The sequence below is a fragment of the Sitodiplosis mosellana genome, unplaced genomic scaffold (assembly GCF_009176505.1).
Source record: "Sitodiplosis mosellana isolate CC-2019 unplaced genomic scaffold, AAFC_SMos_1.0 Smas_scaffold_1, whole genome shotgun sequence".
NCBI lineage: Eukaryota > Metazoa > Arthropoda > Insecta > Diptera > Cecidomyiidae > Sitodiplosis > Sitodiplosis mosellana.
The window spans coordinates 19,868,640-19,884,371 of NW_022595244.1; the positions used below are offsets into that span (position 1 = coordinate 19,868,640).

The 15,732-nt window shown below is 37.3% G+C and overlaps 1 protein-coding gene across 6 annotated transcripts in view; it reads left to right on the forward strand.

The window, feature by feature from the left end:
* Positions 1-15,732, forward strand: part of LOC129580426 (high affinity cGMP-specific 3',5'-cyclic phosphodiesterase 9A) — a 103,959-nt gene that overhangs the window by 44,365 nt on the left and 43,862 nt on the right. For 4 of the 6 annotated variants that reach the window (XM_055470850.1, XM_055470852.1, XM_055470851.1 and 1 more), the window contains one exon: positions 11,584-11,665. The gene's annotated coding sequence lies outside the window, so the exon portion shown is untranslated. Of the gene's footprint in view, positions 1-6,257; positions 6,281-11,583; positions 11,666-13,541; positions 13,559-15,732 lie in introns of those variants that run through there. The other 2 variants (XM_055470855.1, XM_055470857.1) reach the window with 2 other exon arrangements.

Consider the following 15,732-nt stretch of genomic DNA (forward strand, 5'->3'; position numbering starts at 1 on the left):
TTCGTTCTGTTCGGTTTCTCTGCTTTTTTTTCGTGCCATTCCCAGAAAATGGCAATTTCTAAGTTTTGATTCCGTTGAATACCACTCACACCGAACCGGCGAAATGTGCTTCAACGAAATCCGACAGTCTCGTCGGCAACAATGAATCATTAAGAAGCATTTAGAACATTTTAAAAATTAATTAAATATTCCAAAATGGTTGTTTCGTTTTTGTTACCAATCTTCGCTCGAGAGATTTTGAGCTCTGTTTGTTTGCCAAATGCCGTTTGTTTGGTGTTTGTGCAGCTCGTTTTTTTTTTGTCTAACGAAAAATCAATGAACAAACCTAATTTAATTCTCTTTCTATACGCGATATAAATCACAGCAAGCACAACAACAACAACAACACAGAGAGAAAAAACGTATCGAGATGCATACAAAGTCACAATGTGGTGTCTGTCACAAGCCAAAAAGGATTCGTTTGGTGTTCAGTAAATAAATACTGTAACGCCACGACGGATTCAATCACTCGAAAAAAGTGAATATCCCATCATTCAACCGAATGTACTATGCCATCGAATTTGAATAGCAAACCTTTTCATTTGTACCACATCAGCCCGAAACTAAGTCACTTACGCTTTATAAATTGCAAGCGAACATTGGCAGAAAAAGAGCTTGTGCGTTGGATTTGTTAAAGCCAGCTTATCGAATTCAAAGCTAACGTGAATTTATTTATAATTCTCAGCGATTGTAATAGAAAAAAAATCGCGCCCGTCTAAGCTTAAATGAGTAGCTTTCACATATTACCATGCCGCTGTTAAGGTCCTAAAAATAAACGTTGGAAATGACACGAACACATGCCCATGAGAGCGTTAAAAATTCAATTTTCGTGGGAGCAAACAATCGATACGGGAAGTGCGGATTCATTACTAGAAAATGAGCACATTGTTTGAGTGATTCAAATGTAGTGAAGAGGTTCATCTGCTTGTTCGGACGGATGTGGTGATGTGCTGTTGTTGAAACAGGAGCACGGAACTGAAGCACGGGGAAAAAAGAGCCATTCGTCAAACATGTGCATGTGTGATAGTGTAATTGTGTGCCGCTCCTGACACATTCAAAATGGAGTGTATTTCAGCGTCAATGGAATACTTGCAAAAACTCCTTACATTTCTGGCTTTTGTCGTTCAAGTGTGCTTTTATCCTAGTTTATGTGTCAACAATGAACTCTTTTGGTGGCATTTCCTCTCAGAATTTAAATTATTGATGCGAGCAAGAACATGTCATGTTGAAATGTTATACAATGCAAAACTGTTACATAATCAAAACCATCATCCAACAATGTACCAGAGATTATTCACATCACATCCACAATAGTTGATTCAACATGAAAGGTGGAGAGAATCGTAGGCCGATTCGAACATACTCAACTGACCCCCCAGTCGTTGTACGCCTTCAGATTTGAAAGGCGATATTTTCATGTAATTCACACGAAAACCGCACATAAATTTATTTCTTTGGGTCAAGCAGGTGTGTTGTCACACTTTGAACAATTATAGAGCGCCATCCATAATTGACGGCAAAATCAGCTGTAAATAGCCGTAAGTGATTTCGACATATTGTAAAATGTTGCGAAATCACACCAATTAGTACTGAATTTTGCCGTCATTTATGGACGGCGCTCTAAAATTTCACACTTCGTATTTTGTATGTATTCAATACAAGATTATATGCGTGTGGTTGGGTCGTTTTCGTGAAATGTTCGAAATGTTCGAAATGTTCGACTTGTTGTCGGTTACCAACTGTGCTTATTAAATGTGACTTTCTAAATTCATTTTCATTACATTGCCAAAATACTTTTGCAAATTGGAGAAAAAAACGAACGAACGAACCAATGCAAACACACTTCTTATTTGAACATGCTGACAGGCCATCGTATGTTTGCAAATTCACAAGACCGTAATCAGCTTTCATAGTCTGAGGGCGCTCAATGAAAAATTATAGGTGCTTGCGAAAAATAGTTTAGAAGAATGAAAGAAGCAAATATATAGAGTTTTTTTTCTACCTTTAAGCTGGTTTTACTGAAATATTTCTGAAAACAATTGGATGAAAATGAATAGTACAATTCAGGATAGTTTGAGAATATCGGTTATTTATTTAAAACAGACTAATCGTTTGAACGTTGAGAATACAAATGTTTAAAATAGCGTAATTTTGCGGGTTTTTTTTTCTTCAGAAAACTTAGTTTTCAAATTGCTGTTTCTGCATTTTCCGGTTTTTATTTTTCTTTTATCAAAAATTTCGAGACCATACCCAATTCTGCGTTACATGGTAATATCAAACCAATCTTTTCCAATGGTTCCAGGGCTTTTCTATCGATATTTGAATTCACTTCACTTACTATTCGCTTGAAATATAGATCGAAACTCCGCCACTGTGTTCAAATCAACATTTCATGTAAACATGAACCGAATCTGACCGAAGAGTCTATACAATTATCGATTCAATTATCAATGCCACAGTTTTTCGATTGATTTTTTTCGTATTTTTTTCAAGCATCAGTTCGGATATGGAAATATGCAAGATATATATGCAAAGCATAGACGCGTACGGATGACCATGCGACGTACAACAGCGTCTAACACTACTAGTTATCAAAAAAACCATCAAGAGGGCGCCAACAGTTCCCCATTGGAATGTCCATAAGAAAGCGCGCTCTCTACGGCAAATTTTGCCATTTTTCAACAAAAAGTGTGCAGTGCTATACGCTGTTGGCGACGTACGTATCAACGCGCGATCGTGCATTGCGAGACGCACACGTAAGTGTGTGTATGAATACAGTATACAGCAAACAATGATGGCTCTGGTGATACGTTCGTCGCACGGTCGTCGCATATTTATACAGTGTAGAACATCTAGGTAAACATATTTCTATGTCCGAACCGGTGCTTGATTTTTTTCAATCTTCAAATTTTGAAGGAAAAAAATTCATCTTTACATTTGGAGGCGATTTTTAAATTCGAAGAAGGCGCTCAGAATACGCGAAAGAGCGCTGCGCGCCCTTTCGCGCCTCCGTGACTACGGCCCTCCAAATTCAAATACCCACATTTCGGCAGAATGGCCATTGTAAATTTCTGGCTCATTTAAATTTCGGAACGCAATTAAATCTAAAGTGTGTTTTGTAAAGCAAACACTTTCAAATGGTTTTTATGTCACATTCGCACGAACCAGATAATGAACATTTAATTTTCACACATTTTTTTCATTCCATCATGTCGAACAGCAGCCTTCTGTCGCTTTTCCTGCTCCTCTGTCTCCGCTCAACCGCTCGTACCCATCCAGCACACTATGCTTTGCACATCGAAATCGTTCGTGTAAGTGTATTTATATTTTGGTTGGCAACCGATAGAAAGTTTTCATTCAAAAGTACATTCCTTGCTTTTCATATCACAAAACATGAAAATTCCCATCGTTCGCATCGCTTTTCACCGTATGAGAACGTGAACAAAATGGGCCATGTCGTATGATATGTATGCTATGTCATGGAAACCACATAATAATTTACTATGGCATGTGTTTTCCAGTCGATGAATACAATTACACTTCAGAAATGGCATTCAAGCGAGCACAGAAAACCATCAAACAGACAGCGAAAAAAATACGAGAAGAATTGAGAAAATGTTCAAGTGCGGAGACTTCAATGGGTATGAAACAGCTTTAGGTTGTCGCTAGATGCTCACTTTCTTTTCTACTTGCATGTGACAGTTTTCACATTAAAAAAAAACTTACAAATTGAATTTCCCGATGAATCTTCTGATTCATCAACAGCCAAAATGGAATCGGATTGACAAGTTATTTTCTTCTGGTTTTCCATTGTAAATGAAAACGTATCGTTTTTATGTAAAAAAGAACAAGATAAATCTTCCGTCCGGATTTTATATATACTTTGTGCTCGGATATGTGGTTATCAACATCCATATTCCATCATCATACACCAACCACACTGCCATTGACTTTTACCATATTTGTTGGCAATCGGGAACTTTTAATTAAAGTCAGTCTCCATTGAATGACACCGAAGCACACAATCGATTATTATTTATATTTTGCATGAAATTGCTTTCCTGTGAAGCGCATCACATGTACATATGATAGAAATGGAAAGAAAAAATCGTTGACCTTTTTTTTCTTTCTTAGAGTGTCTCCATCATCATGTTTATTCATCAGTCGCATACGATCTCGTATTTGACACTGTGGTACAATAAACAACAATTTAATCAAAAATAACAAGAGGAAAATATGAAAATTTTGTTTTGCGTCATAGTCATCAAATAAAGCTCAATAAAATGGCTAAAGTCAACCACTCGCACGCTCGTTTTGCAAAGGAGGGACAGAGATAGAAAGAGTCTATATGTTTTTGTCGTTCATTGTGTTGACATCGCTCTCTGTTGGCAAATGTGAATGTTTATGTGCAAATAACATAAAAACCGCCGCCACATTGTTTGTTGACGATCTATTTTCTTTGGAAAATACATTTAAACACATTCCCTCCACTTTGGTGGTGTGTTTGACGGGAGACGTGTGACGCCTTTGCTTGTGCATACAATGCAACAAACGTTGTTCACACCGATCCACCATCACATGGAAGCATGCCCATTTGAGTCGGTTTTAATTATGTTTCATACGAGCGTGTATGTGGCTTTTAATCAAATGATATTCTTTATTGTCCACTCGTAATCTAATAAGGTCAAAACAAAACAAAATTATCAAAATGGTTACATGCAAGTCCATAGTCCATACACATCTCATTCGCATTCTCTTTCCATCTTTGTCGTACTCATTGACCCGTGCGCTCTCGACTATGGCCATTTCAGCACCATGCTGAATATCTTTTGTAAGATTATCCATTCGAGAGGAAGCCCCGGTGAACTTGTTCCACAAGTTTATTTGAATTTATGGTGTTTTTGTCGCCTGTAAATACACTCGACTTGTGTCCTTTTTCTCCGAATTCGTGCCGTTTAAATATCGCTCACACGCGGTCTTCATTTATTCGGTTTCGGGCCATTTTCACTCCATCTCCCTTGCATATCATATAACAATGAGCATTGGGGAGTTGAGCGCGTTGAAGAGATCGTTCGCTTTCGGCGAAAGCAATCTCAAGCAAAGGACGATAATAATGAAACAATTAAGATTAAATGACCGCCTGTCGAAAATAATTTTCCCAACCGCTTTTCTCGTCTCTTCCATCGTGTCCCGTCTGCGTTCTCAGTTCGTATCATGATCCCAACCACAAATAATCCAATTAAATTGAAATTGTCATTTTCGGCATTAACAGCGTGCCTTTTCAAGTGGATGCTATCTGAATCGAAAAATACGAAAATAGACACCGTATCGTAGGCGGTTGTGTAGACGATAAAGAGCAATTCTCGGAACATATCACACATTTATCACCACTTCAAAGACTATCATCACCCACTATTTAACTATCGTACGCATGTAGCGTTCAAAAATAATAATATGTATTCGTGTGGCCGAAATGCAAGTGAATCCACAATTTTTGAATGAGTAGCAGACAACTTAATTCGTATTGGTTTCATATTCATGAGATAAAAAGTGTACGTAGGCTTAATTACTTGGCTGAATATTACAATTATTATTAATGAGTTGCTCGAAACTAAACAATATTAAATGTGTGCTGCATCCTCATTCACAGCAGCATGTTTACATGGTGCGATATACAAAACCACACAGAGTACCATGTGTAATTTGATCCTTTTTAATTTGAGCACAAATTGCTCACATATATATGTGTTTGTGTGCACAAATGGAAACCAGGTAGTCATATTTGTCATGGTGCCGAAAAAAATGTACGTTATCATTTTTCACCCCATCCAATCGACACGCTTTCATTTACGTGGAAATATGACACTTTACTTTTTTTTATGAAAAAAAGAACTGAGCAAACTTTTTTGCTGCATCTTTTATTTACCGCAAGTATGATTACATTTGTGCTCGTCCACTTTCCACAGCGCAAATGTGGAGCAGCATGCATCACACGGTGAAACATGACAATAAATTTATGAGATTTGAAAGCAATTTTCTGGATGAAATAGTTTGCCCGTTGTTTGAACTTCCAATAATTTGTTCGTATTCAATTTCCGAGGTGAAACTAAAGTATACATCCAAATAGAAATTGGAGGTGATGCACAAGGTCATGAAAACTCATAACATGGCAGCACATGACGTCTTTAACACACAGCATACGCTCAACTACACGAGATGTGTCATCAACGGAATAATGCTGGTAAATGGTTTTTATTTCCGATCTTAAGACAAATTGCATTGTAAAAGCGATGATCAGACAAAAGAGCATTAGCGCTACAAAGAGGAAAAAGAAGAAGAAAATGAGAAACAAAATGTATTCGAGAAAAATTCCAATGAAAAATGAAAACGGAAAAGAAATTCGATTATGAGCAACAACGGAAGAAGTGTTCATGTTTACTTCCATGCACAGCACACATCATATCCCCATCCGAAATAAATCCATTATATCGTCGAAGTATGTTATTCACGGAAAGGGAAAGAGAAGAAAAAAGAGGCCAACGCGAAATGTACGTGTATTGACAGCGCCAATTTATAACATCATAACTGATATGTTGTGTGTTTTTGTGTGCCGCTGTGAGTGTGTGTGCGTGTTTATGTGTCGGTGACGATGACGGTGATGCTGTTCATATCTTGTCTCCCGTTTATGCCAGTTGCTATTTATTTTCCGTCATATTTTCGCCGTTCTTACTTTTCTTCGGCATTTTTGCTTTTTTTTCTGGGTTTGGGTGCGAAAAATGGCTGCAGGTGATCATGAAAAACTGATAAAATATATTAGAAGTACTGCTGAGTTACGTAATATACTCAAAGTGAACATTACATTGTTTCCGTCACTCAGTAGGGTAAACGAATGGGTAGAAAAAGTTTTTTTCTTCTCCTAGATGACAGCGAATATGTACGCTCGCGGTAAAAGCGGGAGAAAATGAATGCCCACAAAACTCTCGGAAATTGAGTGTGAAAATATATACGAATATATGAGACCACCATAGTTAACTCTCCCACTCTCTTCTTTCGTGGATATTTGCTGAGTCTATCCCCATAGCGTTTGATTGCCATAGAATGGCATGCCGACAAGTTTCTCTTTCACACAACTTTCTCTCGTAAAGCTGATCAAATATTTTAGTTGGATCTTATAGTTGTGTTATATAAAAAGTAAAACATCAATGTCCCACGACAATACACTTCTCGCGTTCGAAAATACATTGTGCATTTCTCAAATAGTTAAAGTGTATTCTTTATACATAATTTATCGATGATGTAGTGCATAATTGTGCTACACGTATTCAAAGTACAGTACACTCGATGCGCTACATGAAATATGAATTTTATGAGTTGAACGGTTTTTTTCCCTTTTTTATGCGATGTTTCGGTTGGACGGTTGAAGTCAAACAAATCTCGAAAAGAATTTTTATTAAATATTCACTCTGAATTGTGTGCTATTAGTTTTAAAATTAATGTCAATTTAAAAAATTGAATGCAGCTAAACAAAGACGATTTTTATTGATTTTTTGCCTTTTTAAATCCATATCCGAATGTCATTTCAGCTTCACTTTGCACTGCATTGCGTGTAAAGCGAACCCATGCCGTCCAAGAGCATGTTGAAGAGAAAAGCTTTTTACTTTCACTTGAGTGGCAATGGCTTTATGCTTGCATTGGATTCTGCAATCTGCATAGCTTCCGGAATCATAAATGTTTTATTCATATTCACATAATATTCACAACGCACCAAATAGAATAATCAAATCGCACATGTTCCGCCCATAACAGCACTGAAAGCTCAACGATGTGGTTTTTGTTGCAATTGCAACAATTTTGCGTCATTCATTCCATACTTCCTCCGTCACTCTTGCCGCCTGCACATTAATAAAGTCATGTTTCGTTTAGTATTCAGTTCACATTCCGTGTTTTTTGTCTGTTAATATTTCTGTTCGCTGGAGAAAAAAAAAAACGGGATGACGATAGCAGAAATGTAGGAAGCGTTAATGCATCGAGTTGTGCATTGGATATTGTCTGGGACCAAAGTACATCACTTCATGTATTCATTCACTTTATCCGTTTACCCGTACAGTCGAATGTGAAGCTGTGATTGTGACAAAATGAAAAGCCTGGAATGCATTTTAAGAGTATCAATTTGAAAGAAAGAAAACACCTCGTTTCATGGTTCAACATCGGATCTGACGTCGTTTCCATTCATTCAGCATTTCAATGCAATGGTTTTTTTTTTCCTCTCTTCTTCTCTTCAAAAGAAAACAGAAATTACGCTTTACTACATTTGATTCCTTCAAAAGCGATGTAATCGCTATGAATGGATTCTGCAACGAGATGAGAGAAATATTTGAATTTAATTGGTTCTGCATCACAATTTCCTAAAGATGTTTGTCGGATGAAAATGCAAACAAAGAACAACATGCTATTTATATTGAAATGCTATCGGGCATTCTTTTATGCACCGCGAGCGGCTCAAATTCGAAACGTTGAAATTACAGAAACAATGGAACGGCAAAGATATACGCTGAAAACTACTTCACAAGGACAAAAGGATAAACACATGGAATTTTGCATTTAGATGCAAAATCCTTTATCACATTCAATGCAGTACTGCATCCATGCTTCGTTCGCTATGTTTTACGTTTATATTCGTTGGAAATTTTCCCTATTAAAAATACAGTTCGGAATGTAAAGAAACAGTGAAGTCCGGCATTCTGAGTTTTTGGTGGTGGCATTCTTTGTGTCGAGAAACATAGACGAAAATTTGTTTGCGAAATGGGTTTGAAAAATATCATTATTTGCGATTAGTGTGGCGAATGAACCCAATGCTGCTAGTGAATGCACACAAAGCAATGTCGAAAAATAGCTGTGTCCACCTCTCTACCTGTGAATGCTTTTAACAAAGTTATTAAACGTACAAACGTATGCACCGCTCTGCAATGGTTGTGTACTCACAAACAGGTCCACATACCACACACTCAGATACAGATACACAAAAAACGATTCGATAAATAACAAAATAGAAGCAAATAGTAAATGCAAACAGAACAATTTGTGGCAAGCACAATGAAAATGAAAAAAAAAACACATACAGCATGCATTGCGAATACTAAAAGACCAAACTATCAACAATTCACGAGGAGGAATATGAAAAAGTATCGACGATGAAACTGAGGAAAAAATACACACAGCCACACAACACTGCCTCAATGAAACGACATTATGTTGTGCTTCTTATTTATTTACATTTCAAGTGGAACACAACGCAAACGACACACTGTATTATGGATATATACATTTTGGCTTCTACCCGTTGTTGTTCTGCCATTTAAATTCCAGCTGAAACCAAACGGAAAAAATGTCATTATAAATCATAACAAGAAAAGTACCCGCATTAATGGAAAAATAGTGTTACAAACTTATCCAAGTTGTTTCAATGTTTTGTTGAAGTCCGTTGAGCTGTTGTTGTAATCGAAAGAAATGAATGAAAAAAATTAGTGTCGCCACCGCCACCACCACCACTGTGTTTCTGAAATGATGGTAGACGTGCATTTCACGGCACGAGTGAAAACGAATAAAAATGCGATTCTAGTGCTATGTGATCAGTCACAGCATAAAATTTCTAGAGAAGTAAATTCGAAAATCATTTTCAAATTCCCACAAGAAAACTGCATAAAAAACGGCGTATACGTGAGAGGGAGAGGGAGAGAGAGAGAAAGTAGCGTCACTTTTGCATTGGTAATTGTGTTGCGTGTATGTACTTGTTGCTATTGCAAGCTCTCGCAAAAATAATGGAAATCGAAATGGAAACAGCTGTGAGAAGCACACTCTACCATCATCATCAGGATCCGGGCATGTTTCGGAAAACGGCATGGGTAAATTGCATTCTCGCTGGTGCAAGTAGCGTGGTGGTGAGACATGGTGACTGTGTGTGAGCCATTGTGTAATGTATTTTCAGTGCCGAAGCCGGAGCGCACAACAACATTGTGACCATTCTCATTTCAAAAACGATAGTTTATTGTGTGTGCAAGGCGAACAAGCAACGAGCATTAAAACTTCACAATGGCTGAACGATAATAGCACCAAGTATCCATTTTCATTTTCCATTTATTCGATGCGCCCTTGTATCATAGTTGCATTTTATGGTCATAAAATGGCGTTCAACTAAATGCCTTGCACTGCAACGTGAAAGTTAAAACGATTCGCTCGTCGTCGCCGCCATCGCTTCTGCTGTTGCCCTACTCGCTCAGGTCTGTGTTTCACTTGCCTTATATTGATACATAAATTTATTCCAGGCATGAGCGATGAATCAAGCTAAAGCATAAGGCCATCGTTTCGATTATTGTTGTGTGTGTGTGTGTGTGTGTTTTTGAGCGAGCGTTAGCCAAAGCAGTAAAGTCAAGGCTACGGAAAATTGCAACCTGCATATGGATTGTGTATGGATCATAGTCGGTTATTTTGAGAGTTGGTTGCGTTTTTCTCTTTCTCTCTTTTTTTGCTTTACAGCAATCCATTTCGACATAAGAAACTTAACAAACTGTCCAAGAGAAAGCTCTTAACGATCAATATAATCGCCTGAAGATGCTGATGGCGAAATAAACAGAAAAAATATCCCATCAATTTGAACATAATCCGCTGGATCACAAAAATAATGTGAAACTAAAAATAATTAGGAAATCAAATAAAATATAATTGAGGACGAGCTTGTGGATGAAAGAGACTCCAAACTGAAATGAAAGGTGACTATCAACATCCAAAGCTCGTGTACACTGTACAGTGTCTCAAATTCTATCTATTTCGCCTTCACTCTCTCCCTCTGTGAATCTCTTACGCCTTGCAAATCGCCCCGAATGAAAACGTTCGGATTAGAAATTTTAATTATATCTTGGCAAATATTTGCAGTTTTGTTGCGTACACTGCGTAGGATACTGCATCTGTCGAAGCACAATTTACTGCATCTATATTAAAATGCACGTCGAGATTGTGTCAGCTTAAGGGATATCCTTTAGGATGATAATAAACCCTTTATTTATTGTTTGAGTTGTCACACCGAAAACCCGTTTGGAAATCATTGCTAGTATTGGCAATGATTAGTTTTGGCTATTCAATCGATTTGCTATTCAAATCGAAATGTATGGCTCGATGTTGAGTATATCTGCGTGGAGAGTAGATTATGTTATCTATTTGTTTGAAGCTGGTTTTTTATTTGCTCTTCTGTGTGTTGCCGTTGTTTTTGTCGGATTTTCAGTTGCACACACAGCTTGTTTTTATCGTACATGTGATAATCCTGTCTTTTTCTGTCTTTTTTCATTGATCTCGTACACTCGACGCAGTTCATCAAGCTTAGCACGTTTCAGTGACTTCGTCCGTTGAATGCGATGACTATTTTCTCAATTCGTTACTGTTTAACCAAGCTATTCTGTTTTATTTGTTTTTTCTCTATCTCTCATTTCTTCATTATGCTCTTGACAAGGACAAAACAGACGTTTTAAACATGATTTCCCTTTTTCGTTACAGAGCATTTCAACACTCCGTTCAGCCCTGCTAATCATCATACTCACACATACACACACACATCACACCATACTACATCGAAAATGTAAGTAATAGTCTTATGATCCGAGCGCATTTAAATTAGATTTGTTGTGTTTTATTAAACTTTATGCAAATCTGCTTGATGTCTTTAGTTAAAATGAATTTTGCGTACTGCAAGTGTCGGTAAAATTGGCATTTATGCAGTTGAGTGTGTGTATGTTGGCGAGGTGCTTGTCCTTGCTGTGAAAAATGTTTACATGAAATTTAATTTAGCAGAAGTGGTAATCAACGCGTTACATGGATCGTATGCTTTTTTATTATCTGCGCCCCAATGAATTCCATTTAAACTAAACATCGACCATTAATCCTGTCATCTCTTTTTTCTTCGTCGTTCATATTCTCGTGAAGCATCTCTAATGGCATTTTCTTCGGCTAAGTCGTGTAATACTTTCTGGTTCGTGTTGTTTGTTTATACTTTTTTTTTTGCTGCTACTTCTTCCCGTCCAACACAATGGCACATTAACTATCTTTCTCGACCGAATGAATTTTGCCTTATGGATGAAGGGGAAAAAACGAGAAACCGGAATGAGGGATAGGGAATTTATTTACGTTTAGAATATAATTTGAGTACGAGAACCACTCCCTGTGCACACAAGCAAGTATAAAACATCGTTTGAAATTTATCAAAGTGCGGTCCGTCAGTTTCGAATTGCATCCCGGGCAGCGACACACGAGCGCAAAAACTGTTCAATTCACATCAGTTTCGTTGTGCAACTTCGATAAATGACATTGCTTTTTTGGTAAATTGCTTTACATTTGTTGCGCTGTCACCAACACACAAATGGACACACGAAATTAGTTTTAATTAAACACAAGCTTGCAAAAAGCCGACAGAAACGGTGACAAATAAATAAAATTAGGGAATTAAATGATGTTTTCTCCCTCCCGCTCTGGTGTTCAGTGCTTCGCTCGAACAGGTTTAAACCAATCATTTTATAGCAAAATTAATAGTGCCCTGACTGAGTGTGATGGGAACGAAGTGAATTTCATTTAAAATCCACATCGATTTTCCATTCCGTATTTTGTTGAATCCATTCCGGCAAAGTATACCAATCCAATAAGCCAATTTGATAAGTCAATATGAAGTGAAACCGAAACAAAAAAGTTTTGATATAAAATGAAAATAGCCAACAAACCGAACTCAATGTTTGTTTCGCACCCAAAATTGATTCACTTTGCTCGAAGTGAATTAATCGATAATTTATTACCGTTTGCCAAGAAGGGAGGGAAAAAAACTTCCAATAGATAATACATATATGGCAATATGGCATTTCTAGTTCCGCTTCGATTTAACTGAAGCGTCGATGCTTTCAGCAAACACGGTAAAGTGAAACCGAAGGGAGAGTCTCAACAATTTGGCTCGTGATTGGATTAGCATTCCATTGATATATTTATTATTGCATTGCATACTATGCCGACTTTACTGCTCACGTTTCGATCGAATCATAAATTAATTTATGAAATTAGTGCAATTAAATTGACGACTCCACAGGGCAAAACTTTCCCAACAATAACTTGAGCACGTATTGAGGTTAACGTATGTGTGTATGTGTGTGCACTGTGTGCTCTTCTTTGTTCACGTCAATGGATTACGTCAAATTAATTAATACAACCATTTCATTTCAGGCCATGACTTTCGGAAAGGAATCCATTTCCATACCGGAACGTTACTGTGTCGCTTATTCAATTCGATTTTTCGCCAATTGCCAATTGTCAATTTTCATTATGTACCCCATTCGAAATCATTACCCCAAATCGAAAATAATCAACCACAAACAAAACGGAAATGGAGAGAAACATTCTGACCAGAGCGAAAATAAACAAACAAACGTAGATTTTTTTCGTGCCCATTTGCGTCAACCACCGAATAATTGCAATCTTTGTGAAGAGGCAAAGGGTAAATTGGATATTACTTTTCCGCAAACTTTGTTGGTTAAGGAAAAGTATTAGTTCTACTAGCCAAAATTTCATGACATCTCCTCTTTCGGACTACTATAACGTCGCGCAAAACTTCAAAAATGACATATCTGTACACTAAGCAATGTAGATGGGAACAAATCCTATCGATCAAGACCTATCTGCTCCCAAAAATACTTTGTTTACTATGGAAAATGTGCAAAATTGCAAGTGCGTATGGCGTCGTTCGCGTCCGAGCTTTTTGAATGAACATCTACTTGCCCATAAATTTGGTCCAAAATTACATTTCTTGAAATTTTTTAAATTCTGTTCGAAAATGACATTTTTTTATGGAAAATGGTCAAAATAGTTATTTTTCAAAGTCAAAAGTGCTATGAAAGAAGTTTTCATTGAAATTAAGCGGGAGGTTAACGAAATTGCTGCGGAGCGGAAAAATTTGGATTACGTATGTTATTCGTTTTATTTGCAAAAGTTTTCATACCATATTTTTATTTGTCATCATCGCTCATAAAGGGGCTTATCGCAAGAAATAAATGCGAAATTAGCTGCGATAATATGAATGCAAAGGCACCATAGAAAAAAAAATGGAAAATTTTTGATCGATCCACTAAAAAATATATGAATTTCGCCGCAATCGCTACCGCCACCACTGACAACGACCAACCAACATTAATGTGACTCACATTCATAAACATACATCAAAGTCACGGGCGAAACGAAACATTCGGCATTCGAATCGATGGCAAACACTTTGAATGGCTTGATACGTTCGGACAGTGATAGATGAAGCACATTTGTTGCTGCCGTTTTTTTTTTCTCGCTTCGCTAAGGTTTGGCGAATATCGAAAGAACGTTCTTTTTGTGACCTTTTATTTATATGGGGAATAAAGTGCTCGACCATACCCCCAGTCTCTTGCCAGTCTATGTGGTTCACCGAGAAATCTGAACGAATTTATGTCTGTATATTAGTTATTGCAAAGAAATACTTTGTGCAAATGGGAAAAAATGAAAACAAAAACATAAAATAGGACGAAAATAGCAAAAATTCCACAAAAAATTTGAAGCTTCATTCTAAAAGCCTGTCAAACCATATCCCAGCTCAATGGTTTTTCTTCCTTCTCGACCTTATCGTTTCTTATTTTCCTCGGCACAATTTGTGTGCTCTTCCCTTAAATACATACAATTTCAGTCGGAGTGCATGTTGGGTCACGAGGTCGAATTCCCTTTTTTTAATCTCAATTTGAAACTGCGCAATTTTTTTTTATAACTACACATAAAATGCGACTTCGTCAAGTTAGTTATTGTCAGGTTTTTGAACCTTCGCTTCCAACCATCGATCCAATTTTAAATCACTTCATCATTCTTTTTTCTTAGGTTTTGAATGAGTGAACAAATTGAAAATGGTTTGTGGCGGCGAAAAAAAGAACCAGCCAATAATTCCTTGGCAAGTTTTTTCTTCTTTTTTTCACATCGCACGCTAGTGCATATCAGAATACAACAAACCCGAGGGATGCTCGAATTAATTTATCCGCGTTGATTCGTATCAAAACAACGAGAGAAAGTGATGAACAGCAGATAATTGCAGAAAATAAGCAGCATTTTCTGTCTGCTTGAAACTTTCACACGCGCACATCCAAACGCGCAAATAAAAGTAAACAAACACGCTGCAAAAGGAAAGAGAAAAACGAGAAAGAAAAGTTGAAATGGGTTGAACGGGACGAGTTGAGTAAAAGGCACGAACAGGAGTGAACAGAAAAAAGAAAAAAAAAAAGTAGTGAAAATAAATGAAAATCGTTTCAAAATGGAAAACCGAAGAAAAGTTGGCTGTTTATCTTGAGAAATGGGTTTGATTCGTTTATACGGTCGCTGTTGCTTTAGTCGTTCACCGACGAGAGATAAACACTTGGATTTAGATTTGTTGCTTAACGCGCATCTATTTGTTTTACGATTTTGATGTATTTTAGTGGGTTCCCACTTCACCGGTTTGCGGTGTGAATATGTTTGTAGTGTGAGTGCAGAGGATACGAAAACGAGATCTAAGTAGCAGAAATAGAAAAAAGCGAAGCGAAAGAAAAAGTGCCCCTCATCAACCTTACTTCGAGTGCCTAGGTAACAGTTGGAAGAAGAATCAATGGCACGTAGAATGTGCCAAAA